The sequence below is a fragment of the Callithrix jacchus genome, chromosome 3 (assembly GCF_049354715.1).
Source record: "Callithrix jacchus isolate 240 chromosome 3, calJac240_pri, whole genome shotgun sequence".
In the NCBI taxonomy this organism is placed as follows: Eukaryota; Metazoa; Chordata; class Mammalia; order Primates; family Cebidae; genus Callithrix; species Callithrix jacchus.
The window spans coordinates 16,754,814-16,781,606 of record NC_133504.1 but is presented as its reverse complement, the minus strand read 5'-3'; the positions used below and the strand labels follow the sequence as shown (position 1 = coordinate 16,781,606).

At 38.2% G+C, this 26,793-nt stretch overlaps 1 long non-coding RNA gene across 4 annotated transcripts in view; it reads left to right on the top strand.

Annotated features, from left to right (window-relative positions):
- LOC144581708 (uncharacterized) overlaps positions 1 to 26,793 on the top strand; it is a 187,696-nt gene that overhangs the window by 18,783 nt on the left and 142,120 nt on the right. For 2 of the 4 annotated variants that reach the window (XR_013532801.1, XR_013532800.1), the window contains exons 3-5: positions 3,984 to 4,071; positions 20,912 to 21,067; positions 24,210 to 24,312. This is a non-coding gene — a long non-coding RNA (uncharacterized LOC144581708). The remainder of the gene's footprint in view (positions 1 to 3,983; positions 4,072 to 20,911; positions 21,068 to 24,209; positions 24,313 to 26,793) is intronic. The other 2 variants (XR_013532802.1, XR_013532799.1) reach the window with 2 other exon arrangements.

Sequence of the window (26,793 nt, the reverse complement as noted above, 5' to 3'; positions counted from 1 at the left end):
CCTTTTGGATACCTTGAGGCCCAGGTTGGGGCCTTACTCACAGGTTGGAGTCTGGTGCCTGTGACTCTCCTAGGCTGGTGTTGTACACTGGTGGCTCTAATGGTCTCAGGAGAGCTTGCCCCTAGGGCTCCACTAAGCATTGTCCTAGTAGAGACTCTTTGAGATGGTCCTGCCCCTGTGGCAGTTCTCTGCCTGGGCCCAAGGCCCTCCCAGAACATCCTTTGAAACCTACATGAAGGTAGCTATGCCCCCATAATTTGTGTACTCTGTGCATCTGCAGACTTCACACCCTGTGGATGCTGCTAAGGTTTACCACCAGTGCCTTCTGGAGTGGTGGTCATTGCAGACTGCAAGCCACACATGGAGTGGCTGAGGAACACTGTGCCAGAATGTAGAAGCAGAAACTTAAGGTGGCCCTGGGCAGCAAACCACAAGGTCCCATGGGCCTTTGAGATAGTTCCTCCTTCAAGGCCCTGGTACTCTGGCCCTGTGATAGGATTGGCAGTTCTGAAGATCTTCAAGATGGCTTTGGAATCATTCTCCCATTTTGTAGGTGAATAGCATCTGGCTTCCTTATGTTCATACCTAATCTCCTTAACAAACAGTCCCTTGGTCACACTCTTGGTGTTCTCTTCTGAACATGCCTTTGCTTTTGTTACAAGCTGAGAATTTTTCAATTCTGAGATCTGCTTCCTTTTGATTCTAAATTCTGTTTTTAATTCATTTATCTCCTCTTGCATTTGATTATAAGAAGTCAAGAGAAGCTGTGCCACACCCTTGACACACTGCTTAGAGATTCTTTCTCCAAATATCCTAGTTTGTCATTCTTAAATTCTGCCTTCCACAAAGCACTAGGTAGGGGACACAATTCAGCCAAATTCTTTTCCACTTTATAACAAGATGGCCTTTCCTCCAGTTTCCAATACCTTGTTTCTCATGCCTAACTGAGACCTCATCAGAATTGCTTTTACTGTCCATATTTCTATAACATTCTATTCATGACCACTTAGATACTCTCCAAGATTTAAGTTCTCCCTACAGCTCTCTTCTGAGCCCTCATAGGAATTGCCCTTCATGCTTAGTTCGAGGCAATCTAGGCTTTTTCTAACATACATCTCCAAACTCTTCCAGTCTCTAGCCATTACCCAGTTCCAAATCCATTTTCAAATTTTTAGATATATTATTTTAGTAGCATCTGAATTCTCAGTACCAATTTATGTCTTAGACCATTTGAGTTGCTATAACAAAATACCACAGACTAGGTGATTTACAAATAATAGAATTGTATTTCTGATCATTCTGAAGGTGGAAAAGTCCAAGATCAAGGTACCAGCAAATTCAGTGCCTGGTAAAGACCTACTCTCCTTCATAGATGGTGCTTTTGCTGTGTCTCCACATAGTAAAAGGAATGGAAGGGCTAAAGTGACTGAAGTGCTATCTTTAATTTTGCTTATAAAGATCATTGAGCCGGGCACGGTGGCTCATGCCTGTAATCGCAGCACTTTGGGAGGCCAAGGCGGGTGGATCATGAGGTCAAGAGATCGAGACCATCCTGGTCAACATGGTGAAACCCCATCTCTACTAAAAATACAAAAAATGAGCTGGGCATGGTGGCGCGTGCCTGTAATCCCAGCTACTCAGGAGGCTGAGGCAGGAGAATTGCCTGAACCCAGCAGGCAGAGGTTGCAGTAAGCCAAGATCGCGCCATTGCACTCCAGCCTAGGTAACAAGAGCAAAACTCCATCTCAAAAAAAAAAAAAAAAAAAAGATCATTGATACCATTTTTGAGAATGGAGCTCGAGTGAACAAATCACCTCCTAAAGACCACACCTGCATCTCTGAATATAATTACTATTGTTGATTAAGTTTCAACTATGGATTTTGAAGGAACATATTCAGATCACAATAGTTATCAACACTTGATATTGTCAGTCATTTTAGTTTTAGTCAATTATTGGTATTGTAATTGTATTTAATTGTGGACTTAGTTTGTGTTTCTCTGATGACTAATGATACAGATCATCTTTTTATCCACACATACATGCTAAATCACTATCAGTGTACATAACATTAATATTGATTATGAGTTTCAGTACAAACAAAAAAGATAAGGCCACAAGTGAAAGGAGAAATTGCTGTGAAGTTTCTATATTTCTGTATTTATTATATTTACAATATAAATAGAAACTACAACAACGAATACCCCTTTCAAGTATCATCTTTTTGCTTGTACTGGAACATATATGTATATGTACAATGAACATATACATGTTACAAACATATACAAATGAACATATACATATATATGTTCCACAGTTCCAGTACACACATATGTACAAATATATACAAACAAACACATACATATATATGTTCCACAGTTCCAGTACACATATATATGCAGAATATTTAATAAGCAGAAAATATATTAATAAAATCATATATCTTTAATCTTTTCTGACTCTGTTAGGTCATTCTCATGAAGCTAATTAAGACATAACCAAGACTGCATAATTTATAAAGGAAAGAGGTTTAATTTGCTCACAGTTCAGCATGGCTGGGGGGGCCTCAGGAAACTTATAATTGTGGCAGAAGGGAAAGCAGGTACGTCCTTCTTAACATGGCAGCAGCAAGAAGTGCAGAGTGAAGGAGGGGAAAGGCTCCTTACAAAACCAACAGATCTTGTGAGAACTCACTCAATATCACAAGAAGAGTATAGAGGTAACCATCCCAATGATTCAATTACCTCCTACCAGCTTCCTCCCACAACAAATGGGAAATAAGGGAACTACAATTTAAGATGAGATTTGGGTGGAGACACAACCAAACCATATCACTGACCATTGAGTATATTATTAATTTTGTATGTAGATTCAATGATTCAACTACTATATTATTATCTTTCTATGTAGATTCAATGAATCAACTACTTAAATATGTCTAGGCTACTAATAAACCTTCCTGGATGAATAACAGATGAACAACTGAATATAAGTGAAAACAGATGGTCTTAAAGAAGAGTATTCAGGATTGTCATCAGCCCTTCACAATCACTACGTTTTCTCTAATAAGCTCATATACCCATAGCATATTTCCAAAGTTTATTGATTTCTGTATAAAGTAATGATTATGATCTCATAGAGTTCAGGATTGCTTACCAAAGAGCATACCTTCTTAGGATGATGCCCTTTCAAAGGAGCTGGTGCCCCCAGGAACACTGGGAGAGAGAGGCATACAGATGTATTACATTCTTAGCCTAAACTCTGCTTTATGATCTCAGAATCTTCCAAACTTTTACTTTTTCCAAATATGAAAATCTGTTGTCACTCTATGATCCAGAGACATAAGGCAAGCAGAATTTGGTATCTGGATACCAAACACTCACATAGTATTTGGGATCAAGATTTTTATGCCTTTAAAAAATATATTTGTGGATTTGACCTATTGAGATACATCAGTATTCCTATGCATATACACACATATTTGCATGGTGAATAATAAACAAAGAAGGGTAGTATAATTCTTACAAAACACAGAACAATGGTTTCTGCTGTTGAGCTATTTGCTTTGGATTTGATGTGTCTATAAATGGCTGTATAAAATATGTTTTAAGATGGGGAGAGATAGCCTGGGGAGAAATGCCAAATGTGGGTGAAGGGGAGGAATGCAGCAAAACACACTGCCATGTGTGTACCTATGCAACTATCTTTCATGCTCTGCACATATACCCCAAAACCTAAAATGCAATAAAAAAATGTATGTTTTAAGAAGTGATAATAGGTTAGATATTATGCAACTGAATGTGGCAACTAGGCCTATGGTATATTACCAGGTTTTTACCTTCACTGAGCAAATCATAGAAGAAAGTGGAGAATTCATTTCATATCTTTATCTGTACATATTCCATATTGATTTAACTACTTAAATAATCTCATGGGTATATAGCTCTTACTTCATCTCTATCTTTTTCCTGACTTCTCTGATAGCTTAGGAGAGAAGGAAGATGTGTTCAGATGCATATGCAAAGACCTGCCAGAACACACACAAATGAGAGAATGGCGAAGGAGTAATCAGGTAATGAGAAGAATTAATAATTCGTTTTGCGTAGAAGTCAGATATACAAGCATTAAAATATATGCCTATTATAACCACTAAAATTATGGTTCATTTTGATGGAAAACATTCTGCTGAAAGTCTAATATCAGGCAATTGTTCACCAAGCAGGATCATAGTAACTCTTATCTGTGCTTTCTATGTATTTATTTTTCTGATTAATTGTGCTAGTTATGGTAAGCATTCATTAGTCACTCTATATAATGTATCACAAAATGTAACATGAGTAAAGGCAAGTTATTAGACCTTAGTACCAAAAAGTATTTGAAAATTCAGAGTGTTTATCTCTTCCTTTATAACATGTGGCTTCATCTTATTTATGCTGTTGCATCTGGAGTAGTTCAGTATGTTTGCAATAAAGTTACTTAAGTTTACACATTATGTAGGAATGTATTATCATTGCATAAACTCTTAAAGCACAAGTTTCTCTAAAAATTATCATTATATTAAAAAGCATTAGTTTTAAAATAATGTATATTTGGAAGTGCCCTCAATTTGGAACTAATGTGTTGTATTAAAATAAGCTGCTGGCTTTTTTTTTTAAAGAGTAAAATTTGCTTGATTTTTCCCACTCTAAAACGTAGTAAGTAGTTTTCTAAAGATGACCTCTCTTAATAGATGTTTTATTCTAGGCCTTTTTTTTAGGATGCATGTTTACATAGCTGTGATTCTGCACACGGTTCCTATTTTGCATTTCAAACTTGGAATTAAACACATTTTCCCTATAATACTATAAAAATTACATACATATAACTTAAAAATGTAACTGTGACATAATTACTTCAGTTAATACTGTAATATTGCACACTTCAGTTTGGTGTTAAAAAATACTTCAGCACATCTCTTACTACATGAAGCTGTTTCCCAAATTTCAGATTATTTTATTTTGTTAGAGTATCAGTCACCTTCACGGCTTTAGTGGCTGGAGATAAGAGATTTATTGCAAGGAGCTGGCTTATATGATTATTGAGGCTAGCTAGGCAAGTGTAAAATCCACAGGGAGGATGTTGGGAAGGGCAGTCTGGAACTCTCTTGCATAGGCTGAAACTGCTGTCTAAGGCCAGATGAGGTGGCTCATGCCTTTAATCCCAGCACTTTGTGGGGCCATGATGGGAGGATTGCTTGAAACCAGGTGTTCCAAGCCAGTTTGGCCAACAAAACCAGACTGTGTTTGTATAGAAAAAATGAAGGAAGGAAAGAAGGAAGGAAGGAAAGAAGGAAGGGAGGAAGGAAGGAAGGGTGGGAGGGAGAGAGGAAGGAACTGATATCTATAGGCAGAAATGCTTCTTCAAAGAAGCCTAACTCTACATTTAAGCCATTTTAACTGATTGAGTAACACTCACTGAGTCTTATTTAACTGATTGAATTCTGCTTATGGTAATCAATAATTTCCCTCACCAGAGTCAACTGATTATAGATGTTAATCACATCTAAAAAATAATATCTTCATAGCATCACCTACCTACGTGTTTGGGAATAAGTGGGAACTATAGTCTAGCCAGGTTGACACATAAAAGGACAATCACAGTTAAATTCTCAGAAATAGAATAGCTGAATCAAAGGGAGTAAATTTTTTATTTTTTCCAATGTTTATAAAATTGTAGACCATTTTTAGAGCAGTTTAAGCTTCACAGCAAAATTGAGAGGAAGGTACAGAGATATCCCATATACTTCCTGTCCCCACACATGATACCTCCCTCATTACCGAAGTCCTTCACCAAAATGATACATTTGTTACAACTGATGAAACTGCATTGATACATCATTGTCACTCAGTGCCTATACTTTACATAAGGGTGTTTATGTTTTTTTTTGTATTGAACATTCTATGAGTTGGACAAACGTGGATAAAATGACATGTATCCATCATTATAGTATCATACAGTCTTTTCACTGTCCCAGAAATCCTCTGTGTTCTGCCTGTCCATCCCTCCTGCCCCCCACACCTCTTGGCAACAACTATTCTTTTTATTGTCTCTATAATTTTGCTTTTACCAAAATGTTATATAATTGGAATCAAACAGTATGTAGCCTTTTCAGATTGGCTTTTTTTTTTAACTTAGTAATAGCCATCTGTATTTCTTCTTTTTATTTGAACATTTTGTTATGTTTTTTTTTAAAAGTAGACATTTTCTACTTCAAGAGAAATAATACATTCCAAAGCTAAATTATATACCTCAATGTTTCATTGATCACTTTAATAATTTCACTTACTATGTTTTTTAGAATTCCCTACACATAACCTGCTCCTGAAAACTGCCAAGAATCTCTGACTGGTTTGTTTTATGTTTCAGTTTCCCACATTGAGGGATATACACATGAAAGTCATTCTTTGGCAATTATATTTTTTAAAACACCATGTACCAATTACATCTCTATGAATTTGGTCCACGTTATGCAGAAAAACATATATCTTCTAGTCAAGTATTGTCTATTGTGAATTGAACAGTTTTATTTAAAAAATCAAAGACTGGTCTACTACATTCATAAAAAGTAAGTGGTTAAGAGGGTAACCACGCACACTGGGGCCTAGCAAAGGGCAGAGGGTGGGAGGAGGGAGAGGATCAGAAAAAATAACTAATGGATACTAGTTTTAATACCTGGGTGATGAAATAATCTATATAACAAACCCCATGACACATGTTTACCTATGTAACAAACCTGCACATCCTGCACATACATGGCTAAACTTTAAGTTAAAAAAAAAAGGAAGAGGAAAGACTGAGGAATCACTTAAAGTGTAAAATGCAATCTAGTAAATCACATTGATCAGTGAATAAAAGTTAAAAACTACACTGTTTTATTGGGCCTTTCTTTAATTTACAACAACAAAGTTAAATATATAAGAAAAATAAAATGAATCTTTACCCAATGAAATAATAATGCAATTTTACCAGATATTGGAACAATTATGTTCCAAAAATTAAGAGGCAGTATGTCTACAAAATCTTTCCTAGACATAATTGTAGGTGAAAGGGTCATCATGTACTTGTTCAATAAATATTTACAGAATATCTTGCTGCAAGTGATGGGGTACAATACAGAATGAAGCAAAAGTGGAAAATCAGCTTCTGATCCTCCTCTCTCAAACTCTTAATGGTTTTGCTCTTATCCTCTTGAACTACAGCCCTAAGAATGCACAGGAAGCAGGTCCCTAATTGGAGGATGAGATACCATGGATCAGAGACGAGCCAACCAGCTGAGACCCCAGAAAAACCAGCTGAGAGCCAGCACCCACCACTACCTGTGAGGGAGGTGACTGAGCTGTTGGAGACCCCAGATATGACAGCAAAATGTATGACCCCAGTGGAAGAGCAGCCTAGCCCACCGAATTATGAGCAAATAAAACAAATATTGTTGGAGGCCACTAAACTGTGGGTTGGTTGATTTGTTACAAAACAAACTCTAACTTACACAGAAGAACAGTTAGGCAGACAAAGAAGAAAATTATGAAACTTGCAAATTTTTGTCACCTTTTGATCTGTCAGTTGTCCAATGTGTCTCTTCACGAGTACTGCAATGTTGCATGTAGAATTAGAATGCGGGCTGTACTTTATTGAAATGATCTCATTCTGAACATTATGCCCCAGGGTAATGATTTTTAAATGGCTACTAGAATCTTGGCAGATGTCCACGGTGAACATCCCAACATATTTGGGCAGAACTAAATCAGCGCTCCAACATCTTCTCCATCTTTTAATGGCTCGAGAATTCCTTTCATTCTAACACCAAATAATATTCCATCATCTGGAGGTATGGCAGTTTATTTTTCTGTCATCTACTGAAGAACATCTTAATTGCTTCCAAGTTTTGGCAATTATGAATAAACCCGTTATAAACATAGGTTCTTGTGTGGATATAAGTTTTTAACTTTTCTTGGCTAAATACCAAGGAGCATGATTGTGGATTATACGGTAACCACGTTTAGTTCGTAAGACACTATCAAACTGTCTTTGAAAGCATCTATCCCATTTTGCATTCCCAGCAGCAATGAATAAGAGTTCCTATTACTTTATAAACTTTTCAGCATTTGGTGTTATCAGTATTCCGAATTTGGCTATTCTAACAGGTGTGTATCTCTTTGTTGTTTTCATTTGCTTTTTCCTGATGACTTATACTGTGAGGCATCTTTTCTTATGCTTATTTGCCATCTGTATGTCTTCTTTAGTGGGATGTCTATTAAGGTATTTGGCTCATTTTTAATGTGTTTCTGATGACTTATACTGTAAGGCATCCTTTCTTATGCTTATTTGCCATCTGTATGTCTTCTTTAGTAGGATGTTCATTAATGTCTTTGGCTCATTTTTCATGTTTTTTTTCCATATTTTTGAATGTTAAGAGTTCTTTGTATATTTTAGGTAACAGCCATTTATTAGATATGTCTTCTGCAAATGTTTTTTCCCAGTCTGTAAATTATCTTTCATTTTCTTGGCAGTGTCTTTAATAGAGCAGAAATTTTTAATTTTAAACAAGTCCAGCTTATCAGTTCTTTCTTTCATAAATTGTGCCTTTGGGGTTGTAGACAAAAAGTCATCACCAAATCCAAGATCAACTAGATTTTCTCCTATGTTATCTTCTAGGAGTTTTATAATTTTGAGTTTTACATTTAGGTCTGTGATCCATTTTGGCTTATTTTTTGGGAAGAGTGGAAGGTTTGTGTCCGAGTTCACTTTTTTGCACTTGCATGTCAATTGGTCCAGAGCCATTGGTTAAAAAGAATATTACATATTTTAAAATTCTTTTTCTAAAAGGTCATCACAATTTTCTCTACTTTCTCATTCTATTCCTGCCTTCCCTTTGAGTAAATACCAGACTGCCCACCTTGCTATGCTATGAATCAATGGAATCAATAACAGTTGAGTGTGTCCCTAGCATTTAAAAAGTGCTAGTGTCTCAAGATAGGCACAAAATGTCTTGGCAATAAGTGTTTAAGGACCTTTCTTTTCCAGGACAGTTTGCCTTCTCCATGTCAACATCTAGTTTCCTGAGCATTGTATAGCTATATCAGCCTCACTAAGTAACTGCTCAAATCTATGGATAGGTGGAAATATAAATTACTATTTATTGCTTTTTATTTATAAGCAATTTAGGCATTTTAAGGGAGATATAAGTATTAACCTTATTATCAAAAAGTTTAAAGTTACAATAGTAATTTTAAAATAAATGTTTGATGTTATATTTATATTAAGGTTCCTTTTTTATGTATTTCTTTGGGAAGCAAGGCTAACGTGTCTCAGAAATCTTCAGTAATATAAATAAAAGGCATGATTTACCTTTCAGAAGCTCTTTTTTTTTTCAGTAGACCTGTGTAAAGGTTTAGATTATTTTTGTTTTTATTTATTTGAGACATGGTCATGTTCTGTCACCCAGGCTGGAGTGCAGTAGCATGATAATGGCTCACTGCAGCCTCGATCTCCTGGGCTCAAGGGATCCTCCCACCTTAGCCTCCTGAATAGCTGGGACTACAGGCATTTCCCACCACCATGCTTACATAAAGTAATTAATATTATTTGATTTTTAGAAATTTTATCATTAGACAGAGGTTAATGGAGTTATTGATTGAATCGACTTGGGGATGATGTATTTTGAGTTGAATTCTTAGCTCTACTGTGTACTATTTTGGCAAATCTGGACAAATAACTTAGTCTCCTCAAGCCTCAGTTTTCTCGCTCGTAAAATGGAGATAATACCATCTCTTTTGTATGGTTGTACGAGGATTCAATGAGCCGATGCATGTGAAACATGGTATACATGCTGACACATGAGTCTGTGTGTGTCTGGTGGAGGAGTGTGGATGTGCACATGTGCTCTGTAGTGTATATTTCCTGCCTTTTTTCTACCCCTCATCCCCATCCTACCACTACCCCCAAACATTCAGCTAATTTAGGGACAGGACAGAAAGAGGAAATGGCTTGCAAGTCATTCTTTCTTTTATTTTTCCAAAGTCTTTTTTTTTTTTGAGAAGGATTTTCGCTCGTAACCCAGGCTGGAATGCAATGACGCGATCTCGGCTCACCGCAACCTCCGCCTCCCGGGTTCAGGCAATTCTCCTGCCTCAGTCTCCTGAGTAGCTGGGATTACAGGCACGCGCCACCACGCCCAGCTAATTTTTGTATTTTTAGTAGAGACGGGTTTCACCATGTTGACCAGGATGGTCTTGATATCTTGACCTCGTGATCCACCCTCCTCGGCCTCCCAAAGTGCTGGGATTACAGGCGTGAGCCACGGCGCCCGGCATTTTTCCAAAGTCTTAAACCTTCAGAGAATGTAGAAGGTTTGAAGGAAGCACAAAAGGATGGGGTATAATTAGAAGACAGAGATAGAATGCCTTGAGGAAACAAAGTGCAAACGTCCCTCTACACTTGTACAAGACCATTCCCAAGGCTGAGGGAAAGGAGGAGGTGGGCTTGTGGATCCTGAGAGCAGAGGTGATCACCATGCTTCTTACTGGCAGTGCCTGAGAAGCTGGCAAGACACCCAAGAGGAGGGGAACTGAGGTGCCTCAAGCAGGGGAGCCCTGGGCAGTCTCACTGTAGATTCCTTAGGCAAAAGAGCTATAACAACAAAGATTGCCAAGGCTGCTAAAGTCAAGAGATAACTGGAGTAATTGCCAGGATGGTTGCAGAAACCCCTGATGTCATTTCATGGGACCCAGATCCAGAACACAACACTGGGCTGGGCAGGTGCAGTGGGACAGGTCCCCCACCAGGTTACTTAAGTATATATGTTCACTGCTTGAATCTTGAAGGCTGGGCAGTGACCAAAGCCATGGTGCCCAGCCAAGGAGCAGGTGTCCCTAAGAACTCAATCAACCTGGCAAGTTCTCGAGAACCTACCAAGAAAAACAGTCTCATCGCTCAAACACAGTAGCCAAAGAGCCAGAAAACTAGCTTAAAAGCAGTGTGGAGATGGGAAGAACTCTTGAACTGTCCTGCGTTGCCAAGGAGTGCCCTGTATATAAGTCCTAATAAACTCATCTCACCAAGCTGGTCTTGTCTAAGTCATGCTTTGGTCTCTGCTTCCTCCCAGTTTGAGGAAATGTTTTCTATACACTTCTGGGTTTTTCTCATAACAGTAGAGAAAGACTCTAAGAAGGACTGGAATGGGATAGGGCTTGGAAATTGAAATTGAGTCTTTTTATTTTATTTTTTTAAGAAAGATCAGATACAACTGAACTTAACTTATAAATTGAACTTCGCAAACAACATCTACTCAAAAACTTTCACTCAGTCAAGTATTCAGCTACTATTGATATGGAAGAAAGTAGAAAAGGGAACACTCTCCATCCAGCTAACATATAATTTTTAAATTATACTTTATGTTCTGGGATGCATGTGCAGAACGTACAGGTTTGTTACATAGGTATACATGTGCCATGGTGGTTTGCTGCACCCATCAACCCGTTATCTATATTACGTATTTCTCCTAATGCTATTCCTCTCTTTACCCCTGCACCAACAGGCCCTAGTGTGTGATGTTCCCCTCCCTGTATCCATGTGTTCTCATTGAATTCCCACTTATGAGTGACAACCTGCGGTGTTTGCTTTTCTGTTTCTGTGTTAGTTTGCTGAGAATTACGGCTTCCAACTTCATCCATGTCCCTGCAAAAGACATGAACTTATTCTTTTTTATGGCTGCATAGTATTCCATGCTGTATATGTGCCGCATTTTCTATATCCAGTCTATCATTTATGGGCATTTGGGTTGGTCCCAAGTCTTTGCTATTGTGAACAGTGCTGGAATAAACATACATGTGCATGCATCTATATACCAGAATAATTTATAATCCTTTGGGTATATATCCAGTAATGGGACTGCTGAGTCAAATGGTATTTCTGGTTCTGCATCCTTGAGTAGGCGCCACACTGTCTTCCACAATGGTTGAACTAATTTACACTTCCACCAGCAGTGTAAAAGTGCTCCAATTTCTCCACATCCTCTCCAGCATCTATTGTTATGTGACATTTGAATGATCGCCATTCTAACTGGTATGAGATGGTATCTCATTGTGGCTTTGATTCGCATTTCTCTAATGACCAGTGATGATGAGCTTTTTTTCATATGTTTCTCGGCCACATACATTTCTTCCTTTGAGAAGTGTCTGTTTATAATCTTGGCCCTCTTTTTGATGTTTTTTTTCTTTTCTTGTCAATTTGTTTAAGTTCTTGTGGATTTTGGATATTAGTCCTTTGTCAGATGGATAGATTGCAAAGTTTTCTCCCATTCTGTAGGTTGCTGGTTCACTTTGATGATAGTTTCTTTTGCTGTGCAGAAGCTCTTTAGTTTAATTAGATCCCTTTTGTCAATTTGGCTTTTGTTGCCATTACTTTTGGTGTTTTAGTCATGAAGTCTTTGCCCATGCCTATGTCCTGAATGGTACTGCCTAGGTTTTCTTCTAGGGATTTTATGGCCTTAGGTCTTACATTTAAGTCTTTAATCTATCTTGACTTAGTTTTTGTATAAGGTGTAAGGAAAGGGTCCAGTTTTCTGCGTATAGCTAGCCTGTTTCCCAACAATATTTATTAAATACGGAAACCTTTCCTCATTGCTTGTTTTTGTCAGGCCTGTCAACAGATCAGATGGTTGTAGATATGTGGCGTTATTTCTGCGGCCTCTGTTCTGTTCCATTGGTCTACATATCTGTCTTGGTACCACTACCATGCTGTTTGGTTATTGTAACTTTGTATAGTTTCAAGTCAGGTAGTGTGATGCCTCCAGCTTTGCTTTTTTTGCTTAGGATTGTCATGGCTATGTGGGCTCTTTTTTTGGTACCATATGAAATTTAAAGTATTTTTTTCTAATTCTGTGAAGAAAGTCGCTGGTAGCTTGATGGGAATAGCACTGATTCTATAAGTTACTTTGGGCAGTACAGACATTTTCACAATATTGATTCTTCCTATCCATGAGTATGACATGTTTTTTCATCTGTTTGTGTTCTTTCTTATTTTCTCGAGCAGTGGTTTGTAGTTCTCCTTGAAGAGGCCCTTCACATCCCTTGTAAGTTGTATTCCTAGGTACTTTATTCTCTTTTCAGCAATCATGAATGGGAGTTCTCTCATGATTTGGCTCTCTGCCTATTGATTTTGTATCCCGAGACTTTGCTGAAGTTGCTTATTAGCTTAAGGAGTTTTTGGACTCAGACAATGCAGTTTTCTAAATATACAATCATGTCATCTGCACACAGAGACAATTTGCCTTCCTCTCTTCCTATTTGAATACCCTTTATTTCTTTCTCTTGCCTGTTTGCCCTGGCCAGAACTTCCAATACTATGGAATAGGGTGGTAAGAGAGGGCATCCTTGTCTTGTGCCAGTTTTCAAAGGGAGTGCTTCCAGCATTTGCCCGTTTTGTATCCCTAGGTATGTTATTCTCTTTTTAGCAATTGTGAATGGAGTTTGCTCATGATTTGGCTCTCTGTTTGCCCATTGTTGGTGTATAGAAATGCTTGTGACTTTTGTACATTGATTTTATATCCTGAGACTTTTCTGAAGTTGCTGATCAGCTTAAGGAGATTTTGGGCTGAGACGATGGGGTTTTTCTAAATATACAATCATGTCATCTGTAAACAGAGACAATTTGACTTTCTCTTCTCCTCTTTGAATACCATTTATTTCTTTCTCTTGCCTGATTGCCCTGGCCAGAACTTCCAATATTATGTTGAATAGGAGTGGTGAGAGAGGGCATCCTGGTCTTGTGCTGGTTTTCAAAGGGAATGCTTCCAGCTTTTGTCCATTCAGTATGATATTGGCTGTGGGTTTGTTAAAAATAGCTCTTATTATTATGAGATATGTTCCATCATTACCTAGTTTATTGAGTGTTTTTACATGAAGTGGGGTTGAATTTTATCAAAGGCCTTTTCTTCATCTATTGAGATAATCATGTTTTTTTTTTTTGAGACCAAGTTTCACTCTTGTTGCCCAGGCTAAAGTGCAATGGCATGATCTTGGCTCACCACAGCCTCTGCCTCCCATGTTCAAGCAATTCCCTGCCTCAGCCTCTCAAGTATCTAGGATTATAGGCATTTGTCATTGGTTTTGTTTATATGATGGATTACGTTTATTGATTTGTATATCTTGAACCAGCCTTGCATCCCAGGGATGAAGCCAACTTGATCGTGGTGGATCAGATTTTGATGTGCTATGGGATTCGGTTTGCCAGTGTTTTATTCAGGATTTTCACATTTATGTTCATCATGGATACTGGCCTAAAATTTTCTTTTTTTTGTAGTGTCTCTGCCCGGTTTTGGTATCAGGATGATGCCTGACTCGTAAAGTGAGTTAGGAAGAAGTCCCTCTTTTCCTATTGTTTGGAGTAGTTTCAGAAGGAATGGTACTCTTTGCAACTCTGGTAGAATTTGGCTGTGACTCTGTCTGGACCTGGACTATTTTTGGTTGGTAAGGCATTAATTACTGCCTCAATTTCAGAACGTGTTATTGGTCTATTCAGGGATTCAACTTTAACCTGGTTTAGTCTTGGGAGGGTGTATGTGTCCAGAAATTTATCCATTTCTTCTAGATTTTTTAGTTTATTTGCATAGAGGTGTTTATAGTAGATCTTTCCTGCTTTCTCATGTGGGCATTTAGTGGTATAAATTTCCCTCTAAACACTACTTTAGCTGTGTCCCAGAGATTCTGATATGTTGTGTCTTTGTTCTCATTGGTTTCATAGAACTTATTTATTTCTGCCTTAATTTCTCTACTTACCCAGTAGTAATTCAGGAGCAGGTTGTTCAGTTTTTATGTAGTTGTGTGGTTTTGAGTGAATTTCTTAATCCTGAGTTATAATTTGATTGCACTGTGGTCTGACTGTTTTTTTATAATTTCTGTTCTTTTACATTTGCTGAGGAGTGTTTTACTTCCAATTATCAGGTAAATGTTAGAATAAGTGCTATATGCTACTGAAAAGAATGTATATTCTGTTGATTTGGGGTGGAGGGTTCTGTAGATATCTATTAGGTTCACTTGATCTAGAGCTGAGTTCAAGTCCTGAATATACTTGTTAATTTTCTGTCTCATTGTTCTAATATTGACAATGGGTTGTTAAAGTCTTCCACTATTGTTCTGTAGGAGTCAGTCTCTTTGTAGGTCTCTAAGAATTTGGTTTATGAATCTGGGCACTCCTGTATTGGGTGCATGTATGTTTATGATAGTTAGCTCTTCTTGTTGCATTGATCCCTTTACCATTATGTAATGCCCTTCTTTGTGTTTTTTTAATCTTTGTTGGGTTAAGGTCTGTTATATCAGAGATGAGAATTGCAACTCCTGCTTTTTTTTTTTGCTTTCCATTTGCTTGGTAAATATTCCTCCGCCCCTTTATTTTAAGCCTATGTGTGTCTTTATATGTGAGATGGGTCTCCTGAATACAGCAGAGCAATGAGTATTGACTCTTTATCCAATTGACAGTCTGTGTCTTTTAACTGGGGCATTCAGCCCATTTACATTTAAGGTTAATATTGTTTGTGTGAATTTGATCTTGTCATCATAATGCTAGCTGGTTATTTTGCACATTAGTTGAAGCAGTTTCTTCATAGTGTTGTTGGTCTTTATATTTTGATATGTTTTTGCAGTGACTGGTACCAGATTTTCCTTTCCATATTTAGTGCTTCTTTCAGGAGCTCTTGTAAGGCAGGCCTGGTGGTGACAAAATCCCTCAGCATTTGCTTGTCTGTAAAGGATTTTATTCCTCCGTTGCTTATGAAGCTAGGTTTGGCTGAATATGAAACTCTGGGTTGAAAATTATTTTCTTTAAGAATGCTGAATATTATCTCCCACTCTCTTCTGGATTGTAGGGTTTCTGCAGAGAGATCTGCTGTGAGTCTGTTGGGCTTCCCTTTGTGGGTAACCTGACTTTTCTTTCTGGCTGCCCCTAACATTTTTTCCTTCTTTTCAACCTTGGTGAATCTGACGATTAGGTGTCTTAGGGTTGCTCTTCTTGAGGAGTATCTTAGCTGTGTTCTTTGTATTTCCTGAATTTGAATGTTGGCCTGTCTTGCTAGGTTGGAAAGTTCTCCTGCATAATGTCCTGAAGAGTGTTTTCCAGTTTGGTTGCATTTTCCCCATCACTTTCAGGTACACCTGTCTACTATAGGTTTGGTCTTTGCATAGTCCCATATTTCTTGGAGGCTTTGTTTGTTCCTCTTCATTCTTTTTTCTCTAATCTTGTGTTCATGTTTTATTTCATTAAGTCCATCTTTAATCTCTGCTATCCTTTCTTCCACTTGATCAGTTCAGCTATTGATACTTGTGTATGCTTCACAAAGTTCTCATGCTGTGTTTTCACAGCAAGGTCATTTATGTTCTTCTCTAAATCGGTTGTTCTAGTTAGCAGTTCTGTAACTTTTTATCAAGGTTCTTAGTTTCCTTGCATTGGGTTAGATCCTGCTCCCTTAGCTCGGAGAAGTTTCCTATTACCTACCTTCTGAGGTCTACTTCTGTGAATTTGTCAAGCTCATTCTTCATCCAGTGTTGTTTCCTTGCTAGCGAGGAGTTGTGAACCTTTGGAGAAGAGAGTTTCTGGCTTTTTGAATTTTAGCATTTTTGTGCTTTTTCCTCATATTCTTAAAGTTATGTACCTTTGATATTTGATGCTGATGACCTTTGGATGGGGTTTTTGCATGGGCATCCTTCTCGTTGATGTTGATGTTATTGCTCTCTGTTTGTTGGTTTTCCTTCTAACAGTTGGGCCCTTCTTCTGCAGGTGTGCTGGAGTTTGCTGCAGGTCCACTCCAGACCCTAATTGCTTGGGTCTCACCAGCGGAGGCTGCAGAACAACAAAGATTGCTGCCTACTTCTTCCTCTGGAAGCTTTGTCCCAGAGGGCCACTGCCGGATGCCAGCCAGAGCTCTCCTTTATGAGGTGTCTGTTGACCCTGCTGTAATGTGTTTCCTAGTCAAGGGGCATGAGGGTCAGGGACCCACTTGAGGAGGCAGTCTGTCCCTTAGCAGAGCTCAAGCGCTCTTCTAGGAGATCCATTATGCTCTTCAAAGCTGGCAGGCAGGAATGTTTAAGTCTGCTGAAGCTGCACCCACAGCTGCTCCTTCCCCCAGGTGCTCTGTCCAAGGAAGATGGGAGTTTTATTTATGATCCCCTGACTGGAGCTGCCTTTCTTTCAGAGATACCCTGCCCAGAGAGGAGGAATCTAGAGAGTCAGCTGACATATTTTTTTATACCTCATGCCTACTTATGATCTTGCTTGATCAGTGAAATCTAATTTTAAGAATTTTGAAAAGAATTTTAAATATTTCTTTTGCACTGATATTTGCCTTCAAACATGCTAAACTTCTCACTTATCCTCAAACAACAACCACCAATTTCTTTTGATCCAACCATTTTGTCAAGTTCCTGTGTCCTTCCTTTTTCTTATCACATTTCTTAGGATGGCAGTTGCACTTGATGTGTGTGCTTTCTGAACTCACCTGCAATCTCCAATTGATTACAGTTTGGGTTTATTTTTCTTACCATTGAGGGAAACTATTTTAATTAGGAAGACAATGACCTGTTCCAGTTCAAATCCAACATTTTAAAATTCTGCATCCTCTTTAACATTTGCTTAGCATTTGACAGTAAGCCATAGCTATGTGTCAAGATTTGTGTTTTTAAGAGTTCAGCATTGTACACAAATATTTTTTAAGCTCTATATAAGGAAATATTGCTAGAATTGGAAGTTGTAAAACTCCTCTTTCTTGAGATCTGCTCCAATGTGTTATACTCTACACATCAGTTAATGCCCTTTGTATGTTACTGTGTCATTTCTCACTTCTTTCTTTTTCTCAACTCTCAAATCCAGGAGAATGCCAAATCCTGAACCTTCTACCTGAGAAATATTTCTTAGTCATTCTTCTTCCCAGCAGCGATTGTGATAGGAAGTCCTCATTGTTCTCTCAATTAGAAAATGTAATTGTCCCTAATTGATTTTTCCTGTTACTAGTGTTCCATACTTGAGTCATTTTTCATACTGTAAACCAAATCCAATGATATAGATATCTCTCCCATGAAGTTCTCTGTCATTTGTCTGTTGTCTCCAAGATGAAGCTCTAATACCCTATTTCAGGATTTCACAGGGTGGTCCCTAGATCAGGAGAAGCAACATCTCCTGGGAACTTATTAGCAAAACAAAACCTTTGATCCTGTCTCGGAGCTATTGAAGCACAAACACTTTAGTCCAGGGTCTATGATGGAACAAACCCTTCGGGTGATTCTGATTCACACTAAAGTTGGAGAACCACTGCCCCAGCTGACTAGTAGAATATCCTCTTTTTTCAGGCTGCTCCCAGACTTCACAGCCCCACTTGCATTTGTATTTCTTTTGCACTTGATGTAATTTTCTCATTGACTATGTCATCTTGAAAATGCCAGACTTTACGACTGACCTTCCAGACTGGAATACCACACCGAATGTTTTTTCCTGGCACACTGTTTTTATTTTTTCACTATCCATTTCAAATGCTGTGAGATTTCCGATCTCCCTCAAGATTCATTCTTGCTCTGTCTGTCCTCTACTGGTATTTTATTCACATCTCCGTAATAGCATTTACCATGCCATATCTTAATTTATCTTTCTATATAATATTTTCCTCCTAAGACTGTGAAATTCTTACATATAGACTAGGTCTTGTTCATCTTTGTACCCCTACTGGCCTAGCTTGCTGTTTTCTGTTTTTCTCTCTCCATTTTTTTTTATTGGCCATCTCTTTACACAAAATTTTCAAGAGTGGGAAACTATTTTCCAAGTGAAATATTTCAACTAATCACCTTAATGGTAGTCAAGAAGCTTGGCAACTGTTACAACTTTGTAACAGCCTTTTTGCATATAAGAGGAACCAGTCTCCTGTTCCTCTTATCTGCATACATAAAATGACAGTAATTAATTGAGACAGCCTGATTCCTCTCACACACTTGCCATGTGTTCTTTCTATTCTACTTTATCCATGTGCCCTCATAGGTCTCTTTTATACAACTTCCTTTGTGACCCCCAGATTCCAACAACAAGGATATAATGTTTCCCAGGTGATTTCTTTCTATTGTTCAAAAATCCTGTTTCATTAGGTGCAGTTCTTTCAATTCCTTCTCCTGATTTTTAAAAAACCAGATTGCTATTTATGATAAGAAACACTGTGTGGTGAAGAGATGAAGGAACCTCAGGGTTTGGGCTCTGTTTGATGGCCTATTTCATTAAAATACAGCCCTCTCCCCTTGATCATACTTAATTCTATAAGATGGACATAAAAGTGGCAGTTTTACTCCAGGTGGAAAATACATTAGTTTCAAAAAATGGGAGCTGATATTTTCAGATCAGTTTGGAGTAGCTTTGCCATTACTATGGACTTGTGATAGGTGTCTTCATGTTTCCATAGCTTGATGTTAAACTGCTTAGTAAGTAACTATACCAAAGCACCAAATTTAATTCATTAGCTAAAATGCTTAATGCAGTTTCAACTGGTAATTGTACATTTACAGCAAAAGTCATGTGCCGTGTTTCAGAGAAATGAAATTAGAGTTAAGCTAAAACAGATTATTTTAATTACCAACTAAACAGGTTAGAACACTTTTTTGATTAAAATCTAAAAATCAGTAAATAATTTTTAAATGATATCTTAATTTCATCAGACTATTAAATATTCCTTAATGACTTCCACAGATGTATTTTATGATATGCAGAAAACCACATCTGCAAAACCAGAAGCAGAGTGACTTCTTAATGTGATTTTCATTGTCATCAACAGGGACAGATTTTTGACAGATCTCATTGTTAGATCTGAACTGTTAGAGCCGTTTCTTTCCCAGCTGCAATTAATTCCAGCTTGACACAATGGTTAATATGGACATCTAGTTCATGAGCTAAATCTAAAGCCCTGTTAAATTTACTTCATGTAAGGAAATCTTAGGGTCGACCTGCAGCAATTTCTTATGGTAAAGAAAGAGAACTGTTGTAATACTTTGAACTCCAGGTAAGTGAGAGACAATAAATTTGAGTCCCTCTGATGTTCCACTTCAAGATAATAATAGATCTATTCTTAAGAAGTACATAAAGCATAAGCATTTTGAGCCATAGTATCTATGGAAAGGGCACATTTGGAGACCAGTTGTTCGAGGTGCCGACATGCTGTCCATATGTCTCAGTCCGCTGTGATGGGCAACTGAAGCCATATAAATCCAACGCTTTTTTCCCCCTGCAGGCTCTGTATAATCCTTTCCATGTCAAAGGCAGAAAGGACATCGTCCTACAACAGATCTCTGCCCTTGAACTTTTTAGCCTCTGCCAATGGTGAGAGTTGTTAATTACCCATCATAAATTGCCTTCTCTGAGCATTTCCAAATGTTTGCCCCCGATTTTGCCTATTAGGATGGTGTATTTATTAGAAATATTCTGAGGCAGGAGAACAGTCTCATTCTGTATCTTAAAAAATAGGTGTAGGGTCATGCCTGTAATCCCAGCAATCTGGGAGGCTGAGGTGGGCAGATCACGAGGTCAGGAAATCGAGACCATCCTGGCTAACATGGTGAAACCCCATCTCTACTAAAAATACAAAAAATTAGCCAGGCATGGTGACACCTGCCTGTAATCCCAGCTACTCGGGAGGCTGAAACAGGAGAATTACCTGAACCCAGGAGGCAGAGGTTGCAGTGAGCAGAGATTGTGCCACTACACTACAGGTTGGACAACAGCAAGACTTCATCTCAAAAAAAAAAAAAAATGATGTAGGGATTAGGCTGACTGTGGGAAGGAAAGAGAGTAGCAATTTGCCTTCTACCAGGAGAAGCCCTGAGGAGAATTTATCCTTGTCTCACAATTGTCTTTTCCAGCATGAAAACAGATATTCAGACTTGATGATAATGAATTCAACATCAGGCTCCTACTACAGTTTTTTCCTTCTTACTAGTCTTCCGAGAGGGGTGCTCTCCCTGAGCACCCTGGAGAGTGCCGGCTGCATCCTTCTTAGAGAAAGGCAGCAATGCTTGGTAAGTGGGTTTTACCTTGTGCTGTGAGGTGTGTGTGTGTGAAAATGGTAATGGACAGCTTTTCTAATTTCATCAACTATATTATATTCCTTATAATTTAGCCCAGAAAACTAGGTGGAGGATAAGAAAACCCTTGTGATATTGTGTGGGGAAACTGAGTGGCCAGGGTGTTGTTAGGTGCTCTAAAGAATACTGGAGAATGTTCAGCATTCTTCAGGGGAACTTGATAACCGTGGCCTCTGAGGGAACTTGATAACTGTGATCTCTCCATGAGGGACACTTCTTGGCAAGTGTTCCTTGATAAGAAACCTGGAGTTAAAATTAAGAAAACTGGCTGCAATTAAAAATTATAAATTAGTGAAAGTGTCTATAAAAAAGAACCAGATACTGTTTGCGTGTGTGCCAGCATGTGTGTGTGTGTGTGTGTGTGTGTGTGTGTGTGTGTGTGTTTTAGGAAGGAAGTTGCTTAAAGAAGTACTCATTCCTCTCCTGCAGAACTAGTTAAAGATTTTTGGTTGATACTGACTGAATTGGATGGATTCTTAATGCTGTTTCAGGCTGGTAATGCTGGTGGCTAAAATGGATGAAAAAGTGTTTGTATGTTAACACCTACAGCCAATTGTGGCTTTTATTTATTCATTCAACACATATTTATTAATCATCAGCTGTGTTCCAGGCACTCAGGCTGGCCCCAGGATACTCTTTCAAGAAAAGCTAAGCATTATTTTTGTAATTACTGTGTGATGAGTGAGGCAGCTCACTTTACTTCTCTGGGCTACATGTCAAGAAAACAATGGTTAAAATAAGTTACTCTAATCCAATCAACACAGCTGGCTTTTGTGGCTATGGGAGCATGTGCCAGAATATCAGAGAAAAGCTGTGACAGGTTGAGCATCCCTACTACATAGATCTAAAATCTGAAATGTTTCAAAATGGAAACTTTTTGAGTACTAAGAAAATCATTTAAAATATTGTTTAAAATTACCTTCAGTCTATGTGTATAAGGTGTATATGAAACATAAATGAATTTTACGTTTAGAATTGGGTCTCCTCCCCAAGATATCTCATGATATATGAAAATATTCCAAAATCCTAAAAAATCCGAAATCTGAAACACTTGTGGTTGCAAGTGCTTCAATTAAGGGATACTCAACCTGTACAAAAAAAAATGGTTTACATTCTTTGGTGATAAGTTGATAAAACTTAATGAAACATAAATGTAAGATTGGCAGACAGAAATCCTCTATCTGGAGCTAGATGTTAATTACCGTGATTGAAGATCAATTCTTTCTAATTTACTTAACAAACTACTTTGACTGAATATTAGATTACAAATTATAGAGGAAACCCAAGACCTTCTTCAGTAATTTCACTGTAACAGAATTAGTACTTATTCATTATCCTACAAATATACTTGAACGGCCGATTAATAGTGCTAGAAGCTTGCAGTATAGCAGAGTAAGATGTATAAACCAGTAAGTGTGCTACAATGTCTAAATTCTGAAAAAAAGAAGCTTGAAAGCTCCAGTGTTGGGGGGCATGGGGCGCAAAAAAGGCTTAATAAAAGCCAAAGAATAATTCATTTGTGGTAAGATAATAGTCTCAGCATCCTCTTAAACACTGTGTCTCCTTCCTTTTCTTTTTCCTAACCAGAAAGAAAAGAAAGGTTCCACCATTGGGGTCAGATATTTATAGCTGTTATCTTAAACCTGTATTTTTTTCTTTTCTTTTTTTTTTCTTCATCCTTTTTAACTAAGTGGCTTTTACTTGACTAAACTCTTAGGTAGAAGTAGATGCCTCTAGGCTCTAGAAAGAAGAATCAAAGTAAACAGCTTAGGGAAAAAAAGCTCCTGGGGAAACCCAAAACAACATAAGGGGTAAATGGGGTTTTCTGAATTTAAGTCTGTAAAACTGCATTTTACAGTATTTTGCTAAAGATTCATTCTGAATGAAGATGCACCCAAATAATTTGCTGTAATGTTTATTCATCTCATTTTAATCATGGTTCCTGATAGTTTAAAGAGATTATTAAGCGAAGTTTGTGGGAGGCCATTGCCTTGTTTGGACTGAGCTCCTACACTGAGCTCCAGCACACTATGAAGTCACTCACGCTAGGTGTCATGCACAGTTAGACTGAGCTTCTAAACAGGCACGTTTTCCAGAAATCACAAGACTCACAGCAGCTAAGCAGAAGGGGCCCACTTGACCTGAGCCAGCATGATAAGGAAGCCCCTTCTGTGTTAACTCTGTAAGTAAAGTAACTTTGTAATGACCAATGTGCTTTTGTTCCTGTTTCTACTTTCTTCAGCCCTTTTCTATCTATAAAGCCAACCTCCTTGGCTGTTATCAGAGTACCCATTCTATTTTATAGAATGAGATAATGACCAGCTCTAGAATCAATAATAACAACTAATTACATTTTTAAACTAAACTTGTTGTAATTTTACTTTTTAAATTTTATTTTCTGAATTAGCGTCCAATATATGCAATTGTATTTTTTAACAATATCAATAAAGATGCCTTTATTCTAAGAGCTATATGAGGTGGTTTGATCATATTATTCACTGAATTATAAAGTTAGCATAAGAAAGTTATTAAATGAAACTCTAAATTGTTTGTTAAATTGGTGACCGGTTATTAATCTTATTACATTAATTTGTTAAATTAAATTGGTGACGGGTTATTAATCTTGAAGATAGGAAAGAAGATGTTCATGGATTAGTGTTGGTCCTAAAAGAACTTACTGTCTTGTTTAGGGGAAAAGACTCGGGAAAAATAATCCAAAAAAGAATATAGTCAAGTTTCAAACTATGTTTTATAGATGTTCAGAAATTGTGTTGTGTTGATTTTTGTTAGCATGATGGCCTCCCAAAGAACTGAGTGTTTTTTACAGGCTCCATCCCTTATTCCTGGAGTCATCTTAGGGAAATTTTCTGATATTTTATTGCCTTACAACTGTCCTCTGTAAAGTGGAGAGAAAGATGCCTCACTTGCTGGCTGAGAACTAATAAGATACAATTTTGAGAAGTCATTCTTTTTAATCCCCATGATTTTCACCAACCATGACACACTAAATTTGCCTCACTCAAATACAGCCGTAATGGAATGCTGTTAGAAAATCTTATTCTAATATTCATTCCAGAATTCCTCTCTGTGAACTGTTTCTGTTCAGAATCCGTGTTCATAAATGCTGGGAGTGTGTCAGCTGGTGGCTCCAGATGAAAGGGGAAGCTGCTGTGCATGAGGTAAAAGGAAGAATGTGTTGTTTTGCTACTCAAAAGGCCGGGGGAGGAGAGTGGGATGAAGGGTAGGGAGTAGAGAAGAGACAGGCCAGCAAAATCGAAAAGCAGGTACTGCAGAGAAAGAGTCAGGAGAGAAACTTCAGTGGTGACTGATAAAAATGGACCTGGGGGACAGGATGATACATAAGAAATGTGCTTTTGCCCCGTCTCTCCAGTCATCAGGAGAGTCTATTGAACTTACAAATGCTTTGTTTCCATTTTTGGCAAACACAGTAAAGGAGCTGTTTTATATCTGGCAGCACGTCATGTTGACCCAGATATAAATAAGAAACAAGAGCCCAAGAAGCAGAGGAAGTTGGGAGACAGGAAGCTGCTCAGAAATTAGCCCACAATCATGCAAGGGCTCATGACTTCTGTAGCCAATGGAAATGTGAGGTTCATTCTAGGTTTATGTAAATACCCAAGGGTTAAATGAACTCCCTTATTGGATGTGACACCAATTTGTAAGGACATCAGAAAATAGTCCACATTGTTTCAAAGTTGGCTCCCTTACTTTTAATATATATCAGGGTTTAGAATATGATACCCCAAAATATGGCACCTTGGCATAAGCAGATAGCTCACTCTCTGACTTTCTCCAACCTTCTCTCTGGAGGCCATAAAAATCATTCTCTCTCCCTCCCTGTGGAGAATGAAGACCCCTTTGAGACAGGTGTCCTACTGTATACCCAGAGAAAAGGAATGAAGATGTATACAACCACAGCAGAACCTGAACAAACAGGCCTTCCTAAGTTACCCCGGTTTATTGATCATACCCTTTTTGATCAATCAGAGTTTTCTGTTTGTTTAGGCAGAGTCTCTCTCTGTCGCTCAGGCTGGAGTTCAGTGGTGTGATCTTGGCTCACTGCAACCTCTGTCTCCCGGATTCAAACTGCTCTCCTGCCTCGGCCTCTCCAGTAGCTAGGATTACAGGTGCCCACCACACCTAGCTAATCTTTATATTTTTATTAGAGAAGATGTTTCACCATGTTGGCCAGACTGGTCAATCTGACTTTAATATGACTGTCCATTCTTTATCAAACGTAGGCATAAAAATACACAGCTTTTCCTAGGTCTTCGGGTTTTCACTTCTGAAGTTTCCTGTGTCATATAAAATTTTGGTTAAATAATTTTGTTTTGCCTTTTTCTTGTTACTCTGTCTTTTGTTGTAGATGTCAGCCACTGATTGTCGACTTTACAACGGGTGTGCAAAAGATACTACTTTTTCTCTCCTGCATATCTAATGAAATTCTTCAGTTTAAATCCTTAGATGTAAACCAGTAATATCCCTGATCTTTGTTTTGTACTAACGGTCTTGACTTTTCCTAACAAGTACATCCTTGTGGATTATTACGGTCACCTACGTGGTCTTCAGAAAAGAAAAATAAATTTACTTTACTGGTGATCATGATGAGACAATATTCTGTAAGTGGAGATGCCTTATAAAACTGTTTTTGTTCCATTTGTACACAGCTATTTTTAAAGGTATAGTTTTAAAATTCACAATTCTCGCTCTTTGAGACTTCAATTACAAAGTCAAGTATGGCTGTTCTTAACATTTAATTCGCACTTGAGGCCAGTAGTTCAAGACCAGCCTGGGCAACCTAGTGAGACCCTATCTCTACAATTTTTTCTTAATCAGCTGTGCATTTAACTGACACGTGCCTGTAGTCCCAGCTACTTGTGAGGCTGAGATGAAAGGATTGCTTGAGCACAGACATTCAAAGCTGCAGTGAGCTATAGTCACAGCGCTGTACTCCAGCCTGGGCAGTAGAACAAGATCCTGTCTCGAAAAGAAAAAAAATGATTCTTGCATTCAACAACATTGCCTTTCATTTTGTCTGTTTCCTTTTCTTCCCAACTGTGACCTCCTTACTGAGTTATGCTCTAGCTCCCAGATTCCTTTTTCGATAGTCTCTGTAATTGGAATTGGAGTTGTGAGAGGAATACACATTCCCGCAGAGCCTGCTGCAATAGTTTAAGCCTTATTCACACAGGCAAATTTTAACTGTGATGTCATCTCAGTAAAATGTTATACAATTTCGGTGTCATTTAAATATTCTGTGACATTGACCAGGCATGGTGGCTCATGCCTTAATCCCAGCACTTTGGGAGTCCGAGGCAAGCGGATCACCTGAAGTTGGGAGTCTGACACCAGCCTGACCAACATGAAGAAACCCTGTCTCTACTAAAAATACAAAATGAGCCAGGTGTGGTAGCATATGCCTGTAATCTCAGCTACGCGGGAGGCTGAGGCAGGAGAATCACTTGAACCTGGGAGACGGAGGTTGCAATGAGCCGAGATCACGCCATTGCACTCCAGCCTGGGCAACAAGAGCAAAACTCTGTTTCAAAAAAAAAATTTTTTTGTGACACTTTCAGAGGGCACTTTCCAATACACAAAATCATCTCTTGCATTATCTGAGAGAATGACAACTGTTTTTA